The sequence below is a fragment of the Leucopleurus acutus genome (genome assembly GCF_964270905.1).
Source record: "Leucopleurus acutus genome assembly, chromosome: 4".
NCBI lineage: Eukaryota > Metazoa > Chordata > Mammalia > Artiodactyla > Delphinidae > Leucopleurus > Leucopleurus acutus.
This window is the reverse complement of record NC_139146.1, coordinates 125,910,174-125,928,640: the sequence shown is the minus strand read 5'-3', so window position 1 is coordinate 125,928,640 and position 18,467 is coordinate 125,910,174. Positions and strand designations below refer to the sequence as shown.

General features: G+C 38.5%; 1 protein-coding gene across 4 annotated transcripts in view; it reads left to right on the top strand.

Annotated features, from left to right (window-relative positions):
• The first annotated feature begins 705 nt into the window (after positions 1–705).
• Positions 706–18,467, top strand: part of ARFIP1 (ARF interacting protein 1) — a 134,907-nt gene continuing 117,145 nt past the window's right edge. For 3 of the 4 annotated variants that reach the window (XM_082838264.1, XM_082838265.1, XM_082838262.1), the window contains exon 1: positions 706–946. The gene's annotated coding sequence lies outside the window, so the exon portion shown is untranslated. Of the gene's footprint in view, positions 947–1,084; positions 1,178–18,467 lie in introns of those variants that run through there. The other variant, XM_082838263.1, reaches the window with a different exon arrangement.

The window sequence follows — 18,467 nt, the reverse complement described above, 5'->3', positions numbered from 1 at the left end:
CAAATCATAAGAACTCAGGGTGCCGGGCGAGGAGGTCTGGTCTACCTGAAGCGGGTGGGCGTGAGTGACGTGGCCAGAGGGTGGCTTTCCAGGCACTGGGGAAAGAGAGTGAGGCGCCCGCATCCCGTCTGCTCCCTAAACCCCGCATTCCCTCCACCCTCCCACCTCCCACGGGGCTTAAATAACCTTCTACGTGCTCTCTGGCAGCTGAGAAAGAAGCTTGGCTCTCCTGGGATTGCGAGGCGGTGAGCTACGTCCACCTCCACCCTCCCGCCACCGGCTCACCGTCTGTTGGGGGGACGCCTAATACGTGAGGCTGGGGTGTGTGGGTGAGAAAAGGATGCCGAGGGCTCCTGGACCTCCGACCACTCAAGACCAGGCCGGCGCGCCCTTCGGCAAGCCCCCAGCTCTGGCAGGTGCATCTGGACCCGCGCTCACAGCCCCCCCCGCCCCCAGCGATCTAGCCGCAGCCAGAAAATTACCCGGGCAAAGGCGCCGGCTGAGTCCCGGATGTGGTTGCTAGGGGCCGCAGCGGGAGGGGCGGGGCCCGCCTCCTGGAGTGGGGCGGAGGGGGCCTCGGGGGAAGAGCGCTGGCACCATCGAGACGTGGCTGGGCCGGCCAGACTGAGGGAGAGAGAGGCCGTCCAGGGCTACGGACAACGCTACTTCCGGTCCCCTCACTTCCGGCTCCGCTGCTCTCGGTGTTGGAGCTGTGGGCCTGCTGGAGCTGCTGCCGGTCTGAGTGTCCTCGGCGGTTGGTCAGTGTGAGGCTGTGACAGCCGCTGTTGTTCCCCGCCCCCGAGGAGCCTAGGTGCGTGGGAGAAGGGGAAGAAGGAAAAGGCCCGGGTCGCGTTTCCGCTCACTTCTTGCCAGGGCTGAGGCGACTCCGGAGAGCAGAGGCAGGGATAATCCTCGACGTGCGAGCTGCCGGCTTCCCTGCAGACAGGTGAGGGCGGAGCTGGCCGGCTGGGAAAGAGGCGGGGGAATGCTTCTCGGAGATGGTTGGCGGGGCTGGACACGTTGCCTCTGTAGCTCGCAGTTCCGGACTTCCACAGGGCACTTATGTCCTTAGTCTGTGTGTGCCATCTCTCTCTGTCAAGGCATTCGGCCTTGGGTTTCTGTCCCTTCGTTCCTCCTGTCCCCCCTGAGTGTACCCCCGAAACAGCCGGGTGAAGAGGTAAGACTGGCCCTCCCAGGGCGGCACCCTCCCGGTTTTGCATGTATTGAGCGGAGAAAGGGGTTGAAGGATCCAGGTCTTTCTCGACTAAACCTCGGAGCGGGCCACCTTCAGGTTTGGTGTCCAGCCTTCATTGCTCTCCTTCTTTCCCTGCATCCCCTATTTCTCCTCTCCTGCAGTGAGAGGAAGGGAGATAGCGATAGTCCCTGCGAGAGGTTCCTCGGGCAGTGGTGCAGGGAGGAGCCTTGCCTGTGACATGTCCCAAGCCTGACTGCTTGCGAGGACGTCCAAGGAATGCTGGAGTTTGGGAAGGAAGTTGTGCCGTCGTCTCATCCGTTCCTCTTTGCCAAGTTACTACTGTTTACGTGTCTAGGAAAAAGGAAAGAGGTTTTTGTTTTGTTTTAAGAACAGTTTCTAGACGCTTTTCCCTTTTACTTTATTTTATTATTACTTCCTTTGTTTTATTCTCATCTCCCTCTTGAGCCCTTTGATCTCAAAAGGTTTGTAGTTAACACTTCCTGCAGATCCTTTAGCCATCACGTTTGAAGATTTCTGGCCTCCTCCCTTCCTTTTTTCTCCTAGATTAAAGCATATAATTTCTCTCAGTCGGTTCTTAAGGAAAAAATGGAAGATTTGCAGGACTTTGGTTAAACTTGTGCTTTCACCTGCAAGTGTGGCAGGTGTGTGTTCACATTTGCCATTTAATTAACTTCACTGGCGTGGGAATGTGCACCAGAATTAGTTACCTTAAATCGTTCCTTGTTAAGGCTGCAGGAATTGGCCATTTTATTGCTGCTGTCTCAGGGTGAATGCAACAGACTACATGTCACTGTGTTAATTCCACTTTTCTTTTGTTAGTCCTGTGGTTTTTTGTTTTCCCCACTCAACATGACCAACACCCTCTCCCAGCCACCACGTCTAACACTCATTAGCTGAGAAAACAAAATATTTCTAATCTTGTTTTATTTTCTGGATTAAAATCTCGGTCTCAGTTACTTTCATTCTGTTTCAAATTGATAAATCAGTTTGCCTTAATCCTGGGTCATGCCTTTGGGGACTGTGGTCTAGTGGTCAGTGACTTTCAGGGGACTTCCTCATCCCCACCCCTGAAATTAAGTGCACAGTTTTGTTTTCAGTGCATTTTCTCCTTTCTGGGGGAGAATGTCCATTCTTGTTATCAGATTCTCAAAGGAGATATATAATCTCCAGGTAGATTAAAAGCCACTCCTTAGACAGTGTCTTGAAGTTAATGAAAACTTTTTTTGTGGAGCTACTACTTTTTCAAACTGTACATAGCTAGTTTGGGCACCAAGGAGAGTAGAATGCAGAGATTCCAGCTTTATAGTGATGAAATCTCTAGCTACTTCAAAACTTCAGTGTTTCTAAATTTCTTCCTAGACCTAGAGAAGGAAGTAGGACCGCCTCTTTATTTAGTTCCTGATTTGTGGTTTCGAGGTTTCTCTTTAGGGATAAGTATTTGTGGCCAATGTTGTGGCGATCCAGTGGATTTATAAATTGATACATTTATTATTATTTTATACATATTTAATATCACCAACCTACTGGGTACAGTTCAGAGTAAAAGTTTAAATTTCTAGTATACTTTGTTTTCATTTTCTTGTTTTTCACTTGAGGCATCTACTTTGGGCTTCGGCTTTCTTCAGAAGGGCAAATGATGCTTCAGTGGTGTGGTCTGTAAGCCTTTGGCATGTTGCTGCTCATCTCGACATCTCCTTTCCCTCCATACTACCTCTATATTAGGAATTTAATGATCGTTCTCTTTTGTGACTAAGTTAGTATCCTTTCAAACTTAATGTAAGTTTAGAGCGCATATTTGAACTTACGGATTTGATGGTAAAGTGTTTGTTGATCAAGGGTTGACGTTCTAAAATGTTTGACACCTGTTTCATAGAACGTTAGAACTTGAAGAGACCTATACAGCTCATCATAGTCTATATGGAGTAACCAGTGTATTCTGCGCACAAAATAATTTTCCCTCTGTCTAGCATCCTCACTTTGGGGGGCAGAAAACATAAGTTTATAAAGAGTCAATTATGCTAAATTAGTTTCCTTCTAAGATAATGACAAAGTCAGAAGATTGATTATATCTGACACCATAACAACAATTAACATTTGTTTGCTTACTGTGTGCCAGGCATTATGCTAAGTGCTTAATATGATTATCTCATCCAACCCTCACAGCAACCTTATAAAGTGGCTAAATTTTTCATTTTTGTAGATGAAGAAGTTGAAACTAAATGATTAACTGAAGCTGAAGTAATCTGCTCAGAATTCACTGGTCAGGCCAGGATCGAACCTAGGTTATCTGAATCCAGACTGTGAGCTCTTAACTACTACTCTAGGCTGCTTCTACCATATTTTCTTTACATCTTTTATTGGCATGTGCTGGGGTATCTCACCTGATTTTCTATCAGACATTAAGTAAAGAAGGTCTTTTCCTTTATTAATCTTCAGTAGTTGAACACCTGGTTGAATATCACACCAAAAAGTATGACAAAAAGAAATGAATTCGGAGGAGGCCTATGGAGTGTTATTTGATAGTTTTCCCACAGGGCGGATATAAATCTGTGTATGTGTTTGTCGGGTGTGTGTGTGTGTGTGTGTGAGTGTGTGTGTGGGTGTGGGTGTGGGTGTGTTTGTGTGTATGTATGATGACATATGAGGAGTGGAAAATGTGAAAATAAAAGTTTTAAGTAATAGACTTGGCATTGTAAGAGTCTGGAGGTATAAATACATTCCAGAATGATAACCTTGGGATGGGGTAAGGAATAAATTCAGGATGGAGGAAGGAGTACATTTAATAGGGAATTTAAGATAATATGGCTGTGGATGAAAAACTAACAATATATGTGCAGATTGGAAACAGCAGTCCCACAAAATATGGATGATGATGACGTAGGGACCATAACAGTCTAAAAGTCAGATATACACCAGCATTAGTTCTAGGAAGTATGAAAAAGACTATAAAACAAAGGAACCTGAAAATAATCTTATTCTCTTTAGTCTCTAGATTAGCTTTAGGCAGTCATGGAAGCCAGTGATTAGCTCTTACGGATTCTCAGCTATTTTCTACAAGACAAAAGTCTACATTTTCTTTTTCTCTTTGTTTCTTTTCTCTTTCATCTTCCCTCCATCCCTATTTCCCTCTCTTCCATTACTTCTAAACTTCTGTCTTAAGATGGTTCTAGGCAGATATTGCTGGAAGTTGCTCAAATCTTTTGTGAAAGTATGGTAACATCTTTGCCATATTGTCACCTGAGAGTTTTTATTTTGTTTCATTTTTTGTATATGTATGATGGCATTGGACTAGCAGCTCCTTGATGTTCAGGCTTGATCCTATGGAGAACTGTGACATCACTGTCTTTGAAGTAGGATCATAAGAATAACAGAGTTGGTGGTGAGACCTAAATTATCCAGAGGAGGGAGTCATTTGGCCATCTCCAGTGTCTGCCGACATGAGATAGTGTGTTAGAGCAAAGTTTCCAAACTTCTGCATCATGGCACACATAAAAATGATTATTTGTATGGCAGATTCCCCAGCTCCCTGTAGGCCGAGGGGGCCAGGGAGAGGGGGTGTCAATATTTTCAGCACATCTGTAATCCATTCTTTTTTTAAAAATTTATTTATTGGGCTTCCCTGGTGGCGCAGTGGTTGGGAGTCCGCCTGTCGATGCAGGGGACACGGGTTCGTGCCCCGGTCTGGGAGGATCCCACGTGCCGCGGAGCGGCTGGGCCCGTGAGCCATGGCCACTGAGCCTGCGCGTCCGGAGCCTGTGCTCTGCAACGGGAGAGGCCACAGCAGTGAGAGGCCCGCATACCGCAAAAAAAAAAAAAAAAAATTATTTATTTTTGGCTGCGCTGGGTCTTTCATTGCTGCGCATGGACTTTCTCTAGTTTCAGTGAATGGGGACTACGCTTCATTGTGGTGCGCGGGCTTCTCATTGCGGTGTCTTCTCTTGTTGTAGAGCATGGGCTCTAGGCGCACAGGCTTCAGTAGTTGTGGCACATGAGCTCAGTAGTTGTGGCTAACGGTCTCTAGAGCGCAGGCTCAGTAGTTGTGGCGCATGGGCTTAGTTGCTGTGCGGCAACTAAGAGATCTTAGTTGCCACGGAGCAACAACTAAGATTGGGATTTTCCCGGACCAGGGCTCGAACCTGCGTCCCCTGCCTTCCCACCAGGGAAGTCCCTGTAATCCATTCTTGGCATATTGATTGGAAAGCTTTGTCCAAGAGAGGAGGAATATGTTACTCTTTAATACCTTGTTTTTATTTAGCATATAATAATTTACAAAGCATTTTCCCATATATTCTCATTTTATTTTTACTCCAGCCATCTCAAGTAGGTAAGAGCAGATAACATTACCGTGTTAGAAATGAAGAAATTTAGATTTTAGATGAAGTACTTTGCATAAGGTCACACATCTAATAAGGGATGGATCAGGAATTCACATCCCAGATGGAAAGAGTCCCTGGGGTTAAGCCAGTGTAACGTAACCTCTAGGATGGCTGGGATTCTGTTTTGTTTCAGAGCTCTCCCCTTCAATATCTAGGGCAGCGCCAGGCACATAGAAGTCCGTAATAGTTGTCATTTATCGAGTGCTACTCTGGCTAGGCATTATGCTTTATAGATGCTATCTGTGTATTAGGTACTGTTATTTTCTATAAACAAATGAAGAAACAGGTATAGAAACCAGCAGAAGTAATTAGTCCAAGGTCATCCAAATAGTAAAAGGAGAACCACAGACTCATAAAGTTGCTTGACTCCAAAGCTTGTACTCTTTTTCACTATAGTGACTAATGATTCCATGATATTGTGGGGTAGAGATTGGGTTCCACTTAAAGTATATGACACTGGTGGCAGAGGGTGGTCGTGATGGTGGTGAAAGGGAGATAAGCAAGAGGACTATTGTTTATTTTTGGCAGCCTTGAGGTAGAGTTCTAGAGATGATAGCTTTCTAATAGGATTCTCAAGGTGTTTGGGATGGGGATGGGGTAGAAGAGAAATATGATAAAACTCATAGAGAGTAACTTGGGCCATTGGTGCGCCTTCTAACAAAAGGGTTAAAAATGTAGATCCTCTTCATATATGGCTAAATGTTAATTATAGATTATTTCTTAAAGGAGGTTTACAGATTATTTTCATTTTCCTCTTTCTGTATTTCCTAATTTTTCTGTGCAGCAAAATTAAAAATATTTTAAATTTTACAAGTAAGATATATTCTTGAAATAAAAATTCAAATAATACAATAAGCAGGTTGAATGAAAGCTTCTACTTCTTTAATCCCTCTATCCCCCACACTGGCTCTCAATTAATTCACAAGGTGGTGGTTTGGGATTAGATGAAATATACAAGGAAGCTCTAAACTGCACCTGTCCAATAGAGTAGCCACTAGCCACATGTGACTATTTAAATTAGTTGAGATAAAATAGGATAAAAATTCAGTTCCTCAGTCAAACCAGTCACATATCAAGTGCTCAGTAGCCACGTGTGGCTAGTGGCTACTTTACTGACTAGTGCAGGTATTGAATATTTCCAAGGACATTGGCCAGCCCTGCTAAAACTTTAAAATACTGTATGATTAGTGACATAATAAATATACTGTTGAAACAAGATTTTTAAAACTCTGTGTTCCGCATGGTGCCTAGCAGTTTTTGTTGTAGTTGATGAAATATTACTGCCATGTTTTGTCTCAGCTTTTTGTTTTAACTAAATACAGATGGTCAAAGTCTAACGTTTTTCTTGGATATTTGGCAATTATAGTTAGCTGTTTTACTAGGATAAAGATGTCAGCTTTTCTAAGGACGTGAGTGTTTTCTATCTCGTCTGAGCTCTAGATCTATATATTTTGCTTTCCAGTTGGCACCTCTCTTGCATATATTAGAGATATCGCAAATACAAGGTCTAAAACTAAACTGATTTTTCCCTCACTCCCAAAACCCCCCAAAATGTTGGTCCTCTTTCTTTGCTTTTTATTTCGATGAATGACTCCATTATTTTTCCAGTTGGAAAATACAGGACAGTAGGAGTGATCCTTAATATCTCCCTCTCCCTTATACGTCTAGTCTGTCAACAAGTTTTATTAATCTTACTTTCTAAATACCTCTTAAATCTGTCAACTAGTTCCCATTTCCACTACCACCACTTTAGTTTGTTACCATCATCTTGCCTGAAATCTCTACAGCAGCCTTCATTCTTGTCTACCCACTTCTGTTTCAACCCCTCTCTAATCCAGTATCCATCCTGAAGGCGCAGTGATTTATTTTGAAACACACGTCTGATTGTCACTCTTCCCTCCGCTTCACCAGTCTTTGTATGGCTTCTCATTGCTTTTAGGATAAAAACAAAACTCCTTCACAATGGCCCAGCCGTATTTTTTATCATGCTCTGCTTAACTCTCCATTTCACCCATGCTGGCTTTCGTTTCTCCCTTTGTACTTGTCTTGCTCCTTGCATTACATGGCTTCTGCACATGCTTTTCTCCCTGTCTTTACCACCTTTCTTTTCTTCCATTTCACTCGTTGGCTCTTAGCTATCCTTCACACCTCAACTGAAGTTTTGCTTCTTGAGGAAATATCCTGACCTCCCAGATGAGGTAGTAATGTCATACGTTTTCCACAGTTGCCGTTTACATTTATATGTGTGACTGTATGATTGTCTTTCTCTTCCGCTACCGTCATATCCATGCAGATAGGGACCACATCTTATTTTCTTTTTTGGCTCATTATTGACTCCCAAGGACCTAGGCCAGTGCCTGATACCTAAATATTGATTGAATTTCCAAGTTGATAGTATTAAAGATTTCAGTTCATGGAGTTTTGCCATATAGGATTTTACATATAAATATTTATAAATATATTAGTTAAACTGCCAGTTACGCTGTTTTTTCCAAGCGCATGAAAATAAATTTTTTTCTTTTTTATTGGGGTATAGTTGCTTCACAATGTTGTGTCAGTTCCTGCTGTACAACAAAGTGAATCAGCTATATGTATACATATATCCCCTCCCTCGTGGACCTCCCTACCCCCTCCATCCCGCCCATCTAAGTCACCACAGAGCACTGAACTGAGCTCCCTGCGCTATACAGCAGGTTCCCACTAGCCATCCGTTTTACACATGATAGTGTATATATATCAATCCCAATCTCCCAGTTCATCCCACACACCCCTTCCCCACCTCCATGTCCACACATCCCTTCTCTACGTCTGCATCTCTATTCCTGCCATGCAGATAGGTTCATCTGTACCATTTTTCTAGACTCCACATACATGTGTTAATATATGATATTTGTTTTTCACTTTCTGACTTACTTCACTCTGTATGATAGACTCTAGGTCCATCCATGTCTCTACAAATGACCCGATTTCATTCCTTTTTATGGCTGAGTAATATTCCATTGTATATATGTACCACATCTTCTTTATCCATTCATCTGTTGATGGGCATTTAGGTTGCTTCCATGTCCTGGCTATTGTAAATAGTGCTGCAATGAACACTGGGATGCATACATGTAAAAGAATGAAATATTTTAATAATATAAATTTATATTATTAATATTAATTATTAAAAACAATAATTATAAAATAATATAGCAAAGTATTCTTAGATTATTTTATAATAAACTCTTATTTTAGAATCATTTTAGATTTACAGAATTACTGTAGAGATAGTATACAGATTCCTATATACACCATGTCCAGTTTCCCACATTATTAACATATTACATTAGTATGGTACATTTGTCACAGTTCATGAACCAGTATTTATACATTATTAGATAACATATGTTCAGATTGCCTCAGTTTTCTCCTAATGACCTTTTTCTATACCAGGATTCTATGCAGGAATAAATCCTGGTTATCATGTGTCCTCTTAGCTTTAACAGTTTCTCGGACTCCTCATTTTTAATGACAAGTTGATAGTTTTGAGGATTGCTGGTCAGGTGTTTTGTAGAATGTCCCTCAGTTGGGATTTGGCTGATTCTTTTCTCATGGTTAGGCTGGGTAATGTGTTTTGGGGAGAAAGGAACAGAGGTAAAGTGCCATTCTTAATCGTATATCAAGAGTAAATGCTATCAATATGCCTTACCACTGTTGATGTTAACCTTGATCACCTGGCTTAAGACAGTGTTTGTCAAGTTTGTACCTTGTAAAGTTACTTTTCCTCTCCTCCTTTTTCATATTGTACTTTTTAGAAGAAAGTCATTATGTGAGGTGCACACTTAATGTGTGGGGAATTATGTTCTACCTCCGTAACAGTGGAGTGTGTACATAAATTTTTTGGAATTCTTCTGCAAGGGAGAGTTGCCTCTTCTCTTCCATTTATTAATTTATTCAGTCATTTATTTATATCAGCATTGACTCATGGTTATTTATTTTATACTTTGCATTATAATCCAGTATTTATTTTATTGCTCAAATTGTTCCAGCTTTGGCCGCTGGAAGCTCTTTCAGTTGGTTCCTATATTCTTTTGAGCTTTTGTTGTTCTGTTATGGTGTTTTTTTTTTACAGCATGTTCTTACTTTCCAGCACTACAAGATACTCCAGGCTCATCTTGTATGTAATCCTGCCTCAGTCCTAGAATCAGCCATTTCTCTAAGGAGCACTGGTTCCCTTTATTGGAGAATGGTATTAGAAACCAAGATCTGGGCACTATGTGTGCTCATTGTTGCTGGAGTTGCTTCTAGGAAACATACACTAACTAACTCATGTATGTACACATATCTATAAATATTTCTGTGTGTAACTATCTATATTATTAAGCTGTCTTCTTAGATTATTTCCTCTGAGCTTTTTCCCATTGAAAAAATTACCTGAGAATATTGAGGGGTTTATTTTATATGGTTTTGGGAATTAATACAGAATTTTAAAGTAACTCTCCAGTTCTCTTGGTTGGCTTCATTGCTGATGTTCTGGACCTTAGCTAGCCGTTTGTGAAGAACGAGGCCACAGTACCCTGAATAATTTAGAGTTTATTTACAGCTAGTTTTCTTTTCAGGGAGTAATTTAGTTTTGAGAGTCTTATCATTTTACTTCTCATTAGTTTCTCTGTAACACAATCTGAATAGGGAAAATAAAAAGACTTCTCCAAACTGTTAATTTTGTCACTTGGTTAGAAGGTGGTATAATGGTGAGGATGAGAATAGTTGAATATCTCTTGCTTTTTAAATTGTTTCTCATTACTGCATATAATTGAGAATTAACCTTTTTTTGTCAGAGCTTTCTACTTTTGAATTATCTAGGCTGATGTGTTTATCTTAATGAGCAACGTGAACTTAATTTATCACTGTCTAAAAGGATTTAGGAGTATCTAACAAAATAGCTTTTACAGATACCAGATAGTTGTTGACATAATGTGGATGATTCTTTATCTTACTCTTGATTATTCTACTTATGAAAGAAAATGTAATATACTTTGAACATATTGTGTGGTAAACCATTTTCAGTTTAGTATCATTTGCATTGACAATAGGGAAAAGGATCTTTCCTCCATGTTAAGGAAACTACCATCATAAAAAAACCCCACTATTTTAAATTGTTTTGACCAAAACAGAAAACTAATGTATTTTGGATACTACTTTTCACTCAGCATATATAGTTATTTAATGTAGTCACTATGTATTTTAACTCTAAATTTTTTACTGTAAACAAGTCAGTTCAACTTGAAAATTAATATTGAATTATGAAATTAAAACAAATCTTACCATTCTCTTCCTGTTTATCTATGAGCAAGAAAAGATAGACATATTTGAGTGAAAGAAATAGAGCCATTTTCTTTAATCTCTAACCAGTCTCTGAAATCAGTGATATACCCAGTCTAGAGAAGCTAAGCAAGTTCAGACCAAAGCAAGCCCAAGTTTTGCTACTTTTTGCCCTCAGTTTTCTGTATTTACCTCCCTAGCATTGTCCTTGAGTTCCAGTCAGAGCTCCTTACTCCCATACATCAAAGTTATTTATAGTACTTCTCCAACTTTTTTACTGAAGTACCCCTAGAAAGAATAACTCTTCAGATATTCCTGTGGAGATTCATATTTCATCATAAAAATTCAAGAAATTTCTTAGAAGGCTTATGTGTCTTTTATTCAAGTGAATTTTGTTTTAGATTCCATAACAGCATACTTATTTTCATTTAGAAGAAGTGTAAATTCTCATTCCACTATGATGTGCTCTGTTTATCCTGTTTGTATCTGCTCTCCTGTGCCTTGAGCATACCATTTCAGATCCCCTGTGGTATGTGAGTACCTTAATTTGAAATGTGCTCATGTTATAATTTCTATTCAACATTCATCCTTTAGTATTATAATTCTGAATCTTTAACTCATGGAGATTGTAAATGCTGTTTTTTCTTTTCTGGTATCCATGGAGTATTTTGTTTCTTCTTATCTTCTAGGATCCTGGCAAGTCTCTTACCTCCTGCCCTCTCTTTCCTGGGTCCTTGGAAAGACCTTAAATGCACTTAACAGTTGTAGGATATAAAATTCTCCCTCATTAAATTCTGGTTAAAGTTCTTATATAGTTTCCCTCTATAAACTGAATAGATCTAGTCTATTCAGTTTATAGAAAACAAAATGTGATTTTGATAATAAATCAAAAACAACTCCAAAAAGTTGGATGAATTATAAACCTCAGGTAATATTAGTTATACTTTTTTTTACAAATGTTAATTAGTAATTCACTTTATTGGTCATTGGTTCTTACACTCATTAGTTAATGAATACCCCTGGCTGATTTATGGAAGTAGAGCCCCAGAGATGACTTGAGGCATATTTGGCCTCAAGTATAAACCAGTCTGTGAAGCCTCAACATTGATGGCAGTTTTGTAATAATGATTTATCATTTTATTTTGAAGACAAATTTAAAGATAACTTTAAATTCGTGTAAAGATCAGAACACATATATCTTAAACAGCACATTCTGCAAGTCATTAACTTTTTTTTTTGGTTTCCCATAATTATAAGTTTTTCTTCCAGTTTTATTGAGATATGATTGACATATAGCACATATAAATTTAAGGTGTACAGCATAATGATTTGATTTACATACGTCATGAAGTGATTATCACAGTAAGTTCAGTGAGTAAGTCATTACCTTTAAATCTTGTTGTCATTCCCTATGTGTGTCCATTATTAAAGTTACGAACAAATTAACTTTTAAAAAATGTGAAGGTAAGAGCATTTAAATAATATGAATAAAACACAGACCTAGTACCTGACTCCGTAATTCTCAGAAATTTGATTCCCTGTTTCCCAATCGCTTGGAGTTATTTGGTCTTTTTTTTTTTAATACTTATCGGTTTATTATATAGTAAAGGATATGATAAAGGATACAGGATAGATAGCCAGATGGAAAGGACATTGGGCAAGATCTGGAAGCGTTCTGAGTACAGGAGCTTCTGTCTCTGTGAGTTGGGGTGTTCCATGATCCCAGGACATGGATGTGTTCACCACAGAATTTCTCCAAACCCCATAGTTCAGGGATTTTTGTGAAGGCTTCCTCACTGACGCATTATCAGTTATTAATTCCTCTAGCCCCTTTCACCTCTGAAAGTTCCAAACTTCTAATCATGGCTTGGTCTTCCTGGTGACCAGCCCCATTCTAAAGCTATCATTTGGTCTTTTCTTGAGCTGGATGATAATGATATATTTTGCTAATTGGTGCTACTGATGAATACAGGGGAGCAGATGATAACTACTATTTCACAAGAAAGTAAAAGACAGCAAAAATGAACTGCCTTAACATTCTTCTGTTTTCCATTCCATTCCTCACTATTTCCATGGGTTCCTTCCTTCTTTCACTCTTCTTTCTATCTAAGGGTAATTCCTCTACCTTTGCTCAGCATTCCTTACTGTTCTTTAAAAACTTTTATTTTGATCTAATTTTAGACTTGCAGAAATGGTACAGAGAGTTGCTTTATATTTCTTACCCTACTTCCCATAATGCTAACATCTTACATAACCATAATATAATTATCAAGAATAAGAAATTAGGGGCTTCCCTGGTGGCGCAGTGGTTAAGAATCCGCCTGCCAACGCAGGGGACACGGGTTCGAGCCCTGGTCTGGGAAGATCCCACATACAGAGCAATGAAGCCCGTGCGCCACAACTACTGAGCCTGCGCACCACAACTACTAAAGCCCGCGCGCCTGAAGCCCATGCTGCACAACAAGAGAAGCCACCACAGTGAAGAGTAGCCCCTGCTCACTGCAACTAGAGAAAGCCTGTGTGCACCAACAAAGACCCAGTGCAGCCAAAAGTAAAAATAAAATAAATTTATATTTAAAAAAAAGAATAGAAAATTAACATTGGTATAATATTATTAACTGAACTACAGACCTTATTGGAATTTCACCAAATTTTCAACTAACTGTCCTTTTTCTGCTGCAGGATTCTGACTAGGAACCCATATTGAGGTTGGTTATTTCTCCATAGTCTCTTTCAATCTGTACGTTTCTCACACTTTCCTGGTCTTCATGACCATGACACTTTGAAGAGAACTGGTCAGTTATTTTATAGAATGTTCCTCAGTTTGGGTTTGTCCAGTGTTTTCTCATGATTGGACTGAGTTAATGCATTTGGGGGAAGAATACCACAAAAAATAATGTTGTCCTTTTCAGTGCAGTGTATCAGGGATTATGCTCTTGATATGTCTTACTACTGGTGATTAATTAATCACTTAGTTAAGTTAGATCTGCTGAGTCTCTTCACTGTGAACTGTGAGTTTCTCCACTTAACTGTCTTTCTTTTTTCAGTTAAGTACCTTGTGGGAGATATTGGAGATTATGTAAATGCTGTTTCTCATCAAACTTTTGCTCTCTAATTTTAGCATCCATCAGTGAATCTTTCTGCAACACTTATTACTGTGATGTTTGCCTGGTGGAGAGTTCTGGTTTTCTCTTTCTTTTCTGTGTTTATTAATTGAGATTCTGTTGTGAGGAATTGTCACTTTACCCCCATTTACCTATTTATTTGATTATTTATTTCTATCAGTATGGATTCATTAATATTTGTTTTATTCTAGGAGTTTCAGTTCAGTACTGTCATTATTTCTTGCTCAAGATGTCTCAGGATTGGCCATTAGGAGCCTTCAGGTTGGGTCTTTTTTCTTTCGACAAGCCCCTGTCCTCTTTTGAATTTTTTCTTATTTTCTGACACCAGAAAAATGTCCCAGGCTCCTCTTGTATTTTCCTTGCCCCAGTATTAGAATCAACCACTTTTCCTTAAGAGTTGTGGTTCCTTTTATTGGAGAATGGTGTTTAGAGACCAAGATTTGAGCACCAAGTGTACTCATAGTTACTGGGTATCACTGCTTCTAGGTCCTCTCAGTGGACAAAGCTAGGAAACCTATACATACATGCATATGTATGTGTATAACAAATATATATACATGAATATGGACACACACATATTAAAAACCATGTGTTTATACTGATAACTCTGATTCCAGTCCAGTACCACAGGGTTTATTTAGCATTTCTCCTTTCTTTATTACTTTTTTCTCTAGCAGTGAGAAACCAAATTCTCAATATCTACATTCTATTTACATATTTGTTCTGTTCTGTTACATACATAAAGTACTTTAAGAATTACTAACCTATACCCCTGTGAGAAATACTTTTACTAACTATATTAACAGAATTTGTGTATAATTCTTTTTGTCTTTAGCCTCATGGTGTCCAGTCAAGATACTCTTTTCTCCTGCTCTTCCTTTCCCTCCCCTTCCCCTCTACTCCCCCTCCCCTTCTTCTCTCTCTCTGCCCCCATCCCCCTTTGCCCTACCTTCCCCTTTCCCTCTTCCCTGCTTCCCCCTTCCCTTTCCTGGGTTATTCATTTCTAATACAGTTGGTTTCATGTGTTAGTGATTTTTTACTGTTTGAATTCCTCTCAAATCCTGGTTGGTTTTATTTTTTTTTATGAAGGGTATGTGAAAATTTCTATGGTTCTAAGAGTCAGAATTATTTAAAACTATATATTCAGAGAAGTGTCACTCCTTCCATATTCCTGCTACTTTGTTCCCATTTCCTACTTTTTTTTACACTCTTTTCCCACCTCTCCCTGTAGGTAACCTATCTCTTTAGTTCCTGGTTTATTCTTCTTGTAGTTCTTTTGTTCCAATGAGCAGAAACATGTATTTTCATGTATCCTCTTTGTTTTTATATGGAGACAGCATACCCATAGGTATTTTTGGACTTTGCTTTTTTCACTTATCACTATGTCCTGGAAATTACAGTACATCATAGAGATCTTCATTTTTTTCAACAGTTGCACAGTACTTCATTGTCTGGATGTGTCATAGTTTATTCAGCCATTTTCCTATGTAAAGACATTTAGGCTCTTCCCAATATTTTACAATTATGCAGAATGCTGCAATGTGTAAGTATTTTTGTATTAATTGGAGATGTATTCCTGGGATGGATTCTAGACATGGGATTGCTGGTTTCAAAGGTGAGTACATGTGTGATTTTGTTAGGCATTACCAAAGTTCCTTCCAGAATGGATGTACAAATTTGTGTTCCTATCAGCAATGTATATGAGTGCCTGTTTCCTTACATCCTCAGTAACAGAATGTTTTGTTACATTAAAAAAATTTTTGCTAGTCTAATAGATGAGAAATGGTATCTCAGTGTTGTTTTAACTTGCATTTCTCTAATTATGAGTGAATTTGATCATTTCTTATATTTTGGAGACCATTTTAATCTTTTTTTGTCAATCGTCTGTTCATGTCTTTTTCCTGCTTTCTATCTGGTTTTGGTTTTTTCCCCTTTGTTTTTAAGACTTCTTTATATAATAGGGATATTAACCTGTTGTGGCATATGTTGTAAATTTTTTTTTTTTTTTTTGGCTGCACTGGGTCTTCATTGCTGCGCACCGGCTTTTTCTAGTTGCGGTGAGCGGGGACTACTCTTTGTTGCGGTGCACAGGCTTCTCATTGCGGTGGCTTCTCTTGTTGCAGGGCATGGGCTTCAGTAGTTGTGGCTCACAGGCTCTAGAGCGCAGGGTCAGTAGTTGTGGCACACGGATTAGTTGCTCTGCGCATGTGGGATCTTCCCAGACCAGAGCTCGAACCCGTGTCCCCTGCTTTGGCAGGCGGATTCTTAACCACTGTGCCACCAAGGAAGCCCCTGTTGTAAATATTTTATCCTAGTTTTTCAGTTGTCTTTTTTCTTTGTTTATAGTGCTTATGTTATACAATTTTTAAAATATCTTTATTTAGTCAAATTAATCAATTTTTAAAATTATCTCTAGATTCTTAGAATTAGAAAGTTTAAAGAATAATTCATCTATGTTTTCTTTTAACAGTTCATCTATGGTTTCATTTTTTTACATCTAGATTCCTAATCTATTTGGAGTTTATTCTTGTGTGTGGTGGTCTAATTTTTTATTTTTCCAAATGGCTACCTAGTTTTCCTGGCATTATTTACTGAGAAGCCCATCTTTAATTAAGCAATTTAAGATGTCACCTTTGTTATATATTAAATGTTTGTATATATTTGGTCTAACTTTAGACTTTTTATTCTGGTCTCTTTGTTTATTCACGTGCTAGTACCATAGTGCTTTAAGTATAGATACTTTATGGTATGTTTTAACATCTGACAAAGTTAGTCCCCTTGTGAATTTCCTTTTTCAGTGTTTTCCTGACTACTCTTGCATGTTTGATTTTTCCGTATCAACTTTAGTATAACTTATCTAACTGTATAATTTAGCTTGTTATATTTTTCTCTATTGCACTGAATTTGTAAATTAACTAAGGGAGAAATGACTTCTTTATAATGTCATCATAGCCGAGAACAGGATGTCTTTCATTTGCTCAGTCTTTAGTGTCTCTCAGTTGTGTTTAAACATTTTTCTCATATAGGTTTTATACATTGTTTAATTTATTCCTAAGTATTTAATCTTCTTTGTTGTAATTGTAAACGGGATTTTTCTCTGCCTTTATGTCCACTGATTATTGTTTTTCAATAACAGTTCAAAAATTGTTGAGTTTTTTTAAATTGAAATATAGTTGATTTACAATGTTCTGTTAGTTTCAGGTGTACAGCAAAGTGATTCATATATATATTATATAATATATATATATTCTTTTTCAGATTCTTTCCCCTTATAGGTTATTACAAAATATTGAGTATAGTTACCTGTGCTATACAGTGGGTCCTTGTTGGTTATCTATTTTGTGTATAGTAGTGTGTATACGTTAATCCCAAACTCCTTTTGTATGTTAATTTTTTATCCTACTTTTTCACTGAATTCTTTTAATTTTTAGTTAGTTTTACCATTGAGTCTTTGGAGTTTTTCAGGTGTACTATCATATCATCTGCAAAAAGAAATAGTTTTACTTCTTTACCTATTATTTTTCTAATTGGTTTGTCTACTTGGATTGGCTAATACCTCTAGTTCAGTGTTGAATAGTAGCAGAAATGGTGGGTTCCTTTGCATTGTTCCTGTTCGTAGTGGAAATGCCTCTGTTATTTCTTTATTAAATAAAATAATGGTTGTAGGATTAAAGCGTGTATCATGTTGAAGACATCTCCCTTAATTCCTTTTTCCTTGAGTATTGAATTATGAATGGGTATTGAATTCTGTCAATAGATTTCTCAACATCTACATAGAAAACCATGTTTTTTTCCCCTTATATTTATGAATATATTATATATTAATAGCTTTCTTAATTGAACAGCCTCGTATTCCTGGAATAAATCCCACTTATTCATGTTGTATTATTTTCTTAATGGGGTATTGGATTTGACTTGTGAACAATAAAATTGTTCCCTCCATTGTATTTCATGAGTAAAACTTTGCTTCTGTACATTATAGTACCTAATATGGTGTCTTGTACTTATTTATCTGTCTCCTTGATTAGATTCAGAGTACAGTCGCCCTCGCTATATATGGGGTATGGGTTCTAGTACACCCACAGATAACAAAATCTGCAGATGCTCAAGTCCCTTATAAAATGGTATAGTACTTGCATATAACCTATGCACATCCTCCCATATACTTTAAATCCTCTCTACATTACTTATAATATATAATATAATGTAAGTGTTATATAAATAGTTACTGGTGCATGGCAAATTCAAGTTTTGCTTTTTGGAACTTTCTGGAATTCTTTTTTCAAATATTTTTGATCTTTGTTTGAACCTGCAGATATGGAGGGCATTATGCTCTTATAACCTGAATTAGATTTTACTTTTCTTTCTCCTTAGTGCCTAGCAGAATTCTTCACATGTAGTTGGCATTCTCTAAATGTTGTTGAATAAGTTAGAAGCTGAAGTAGC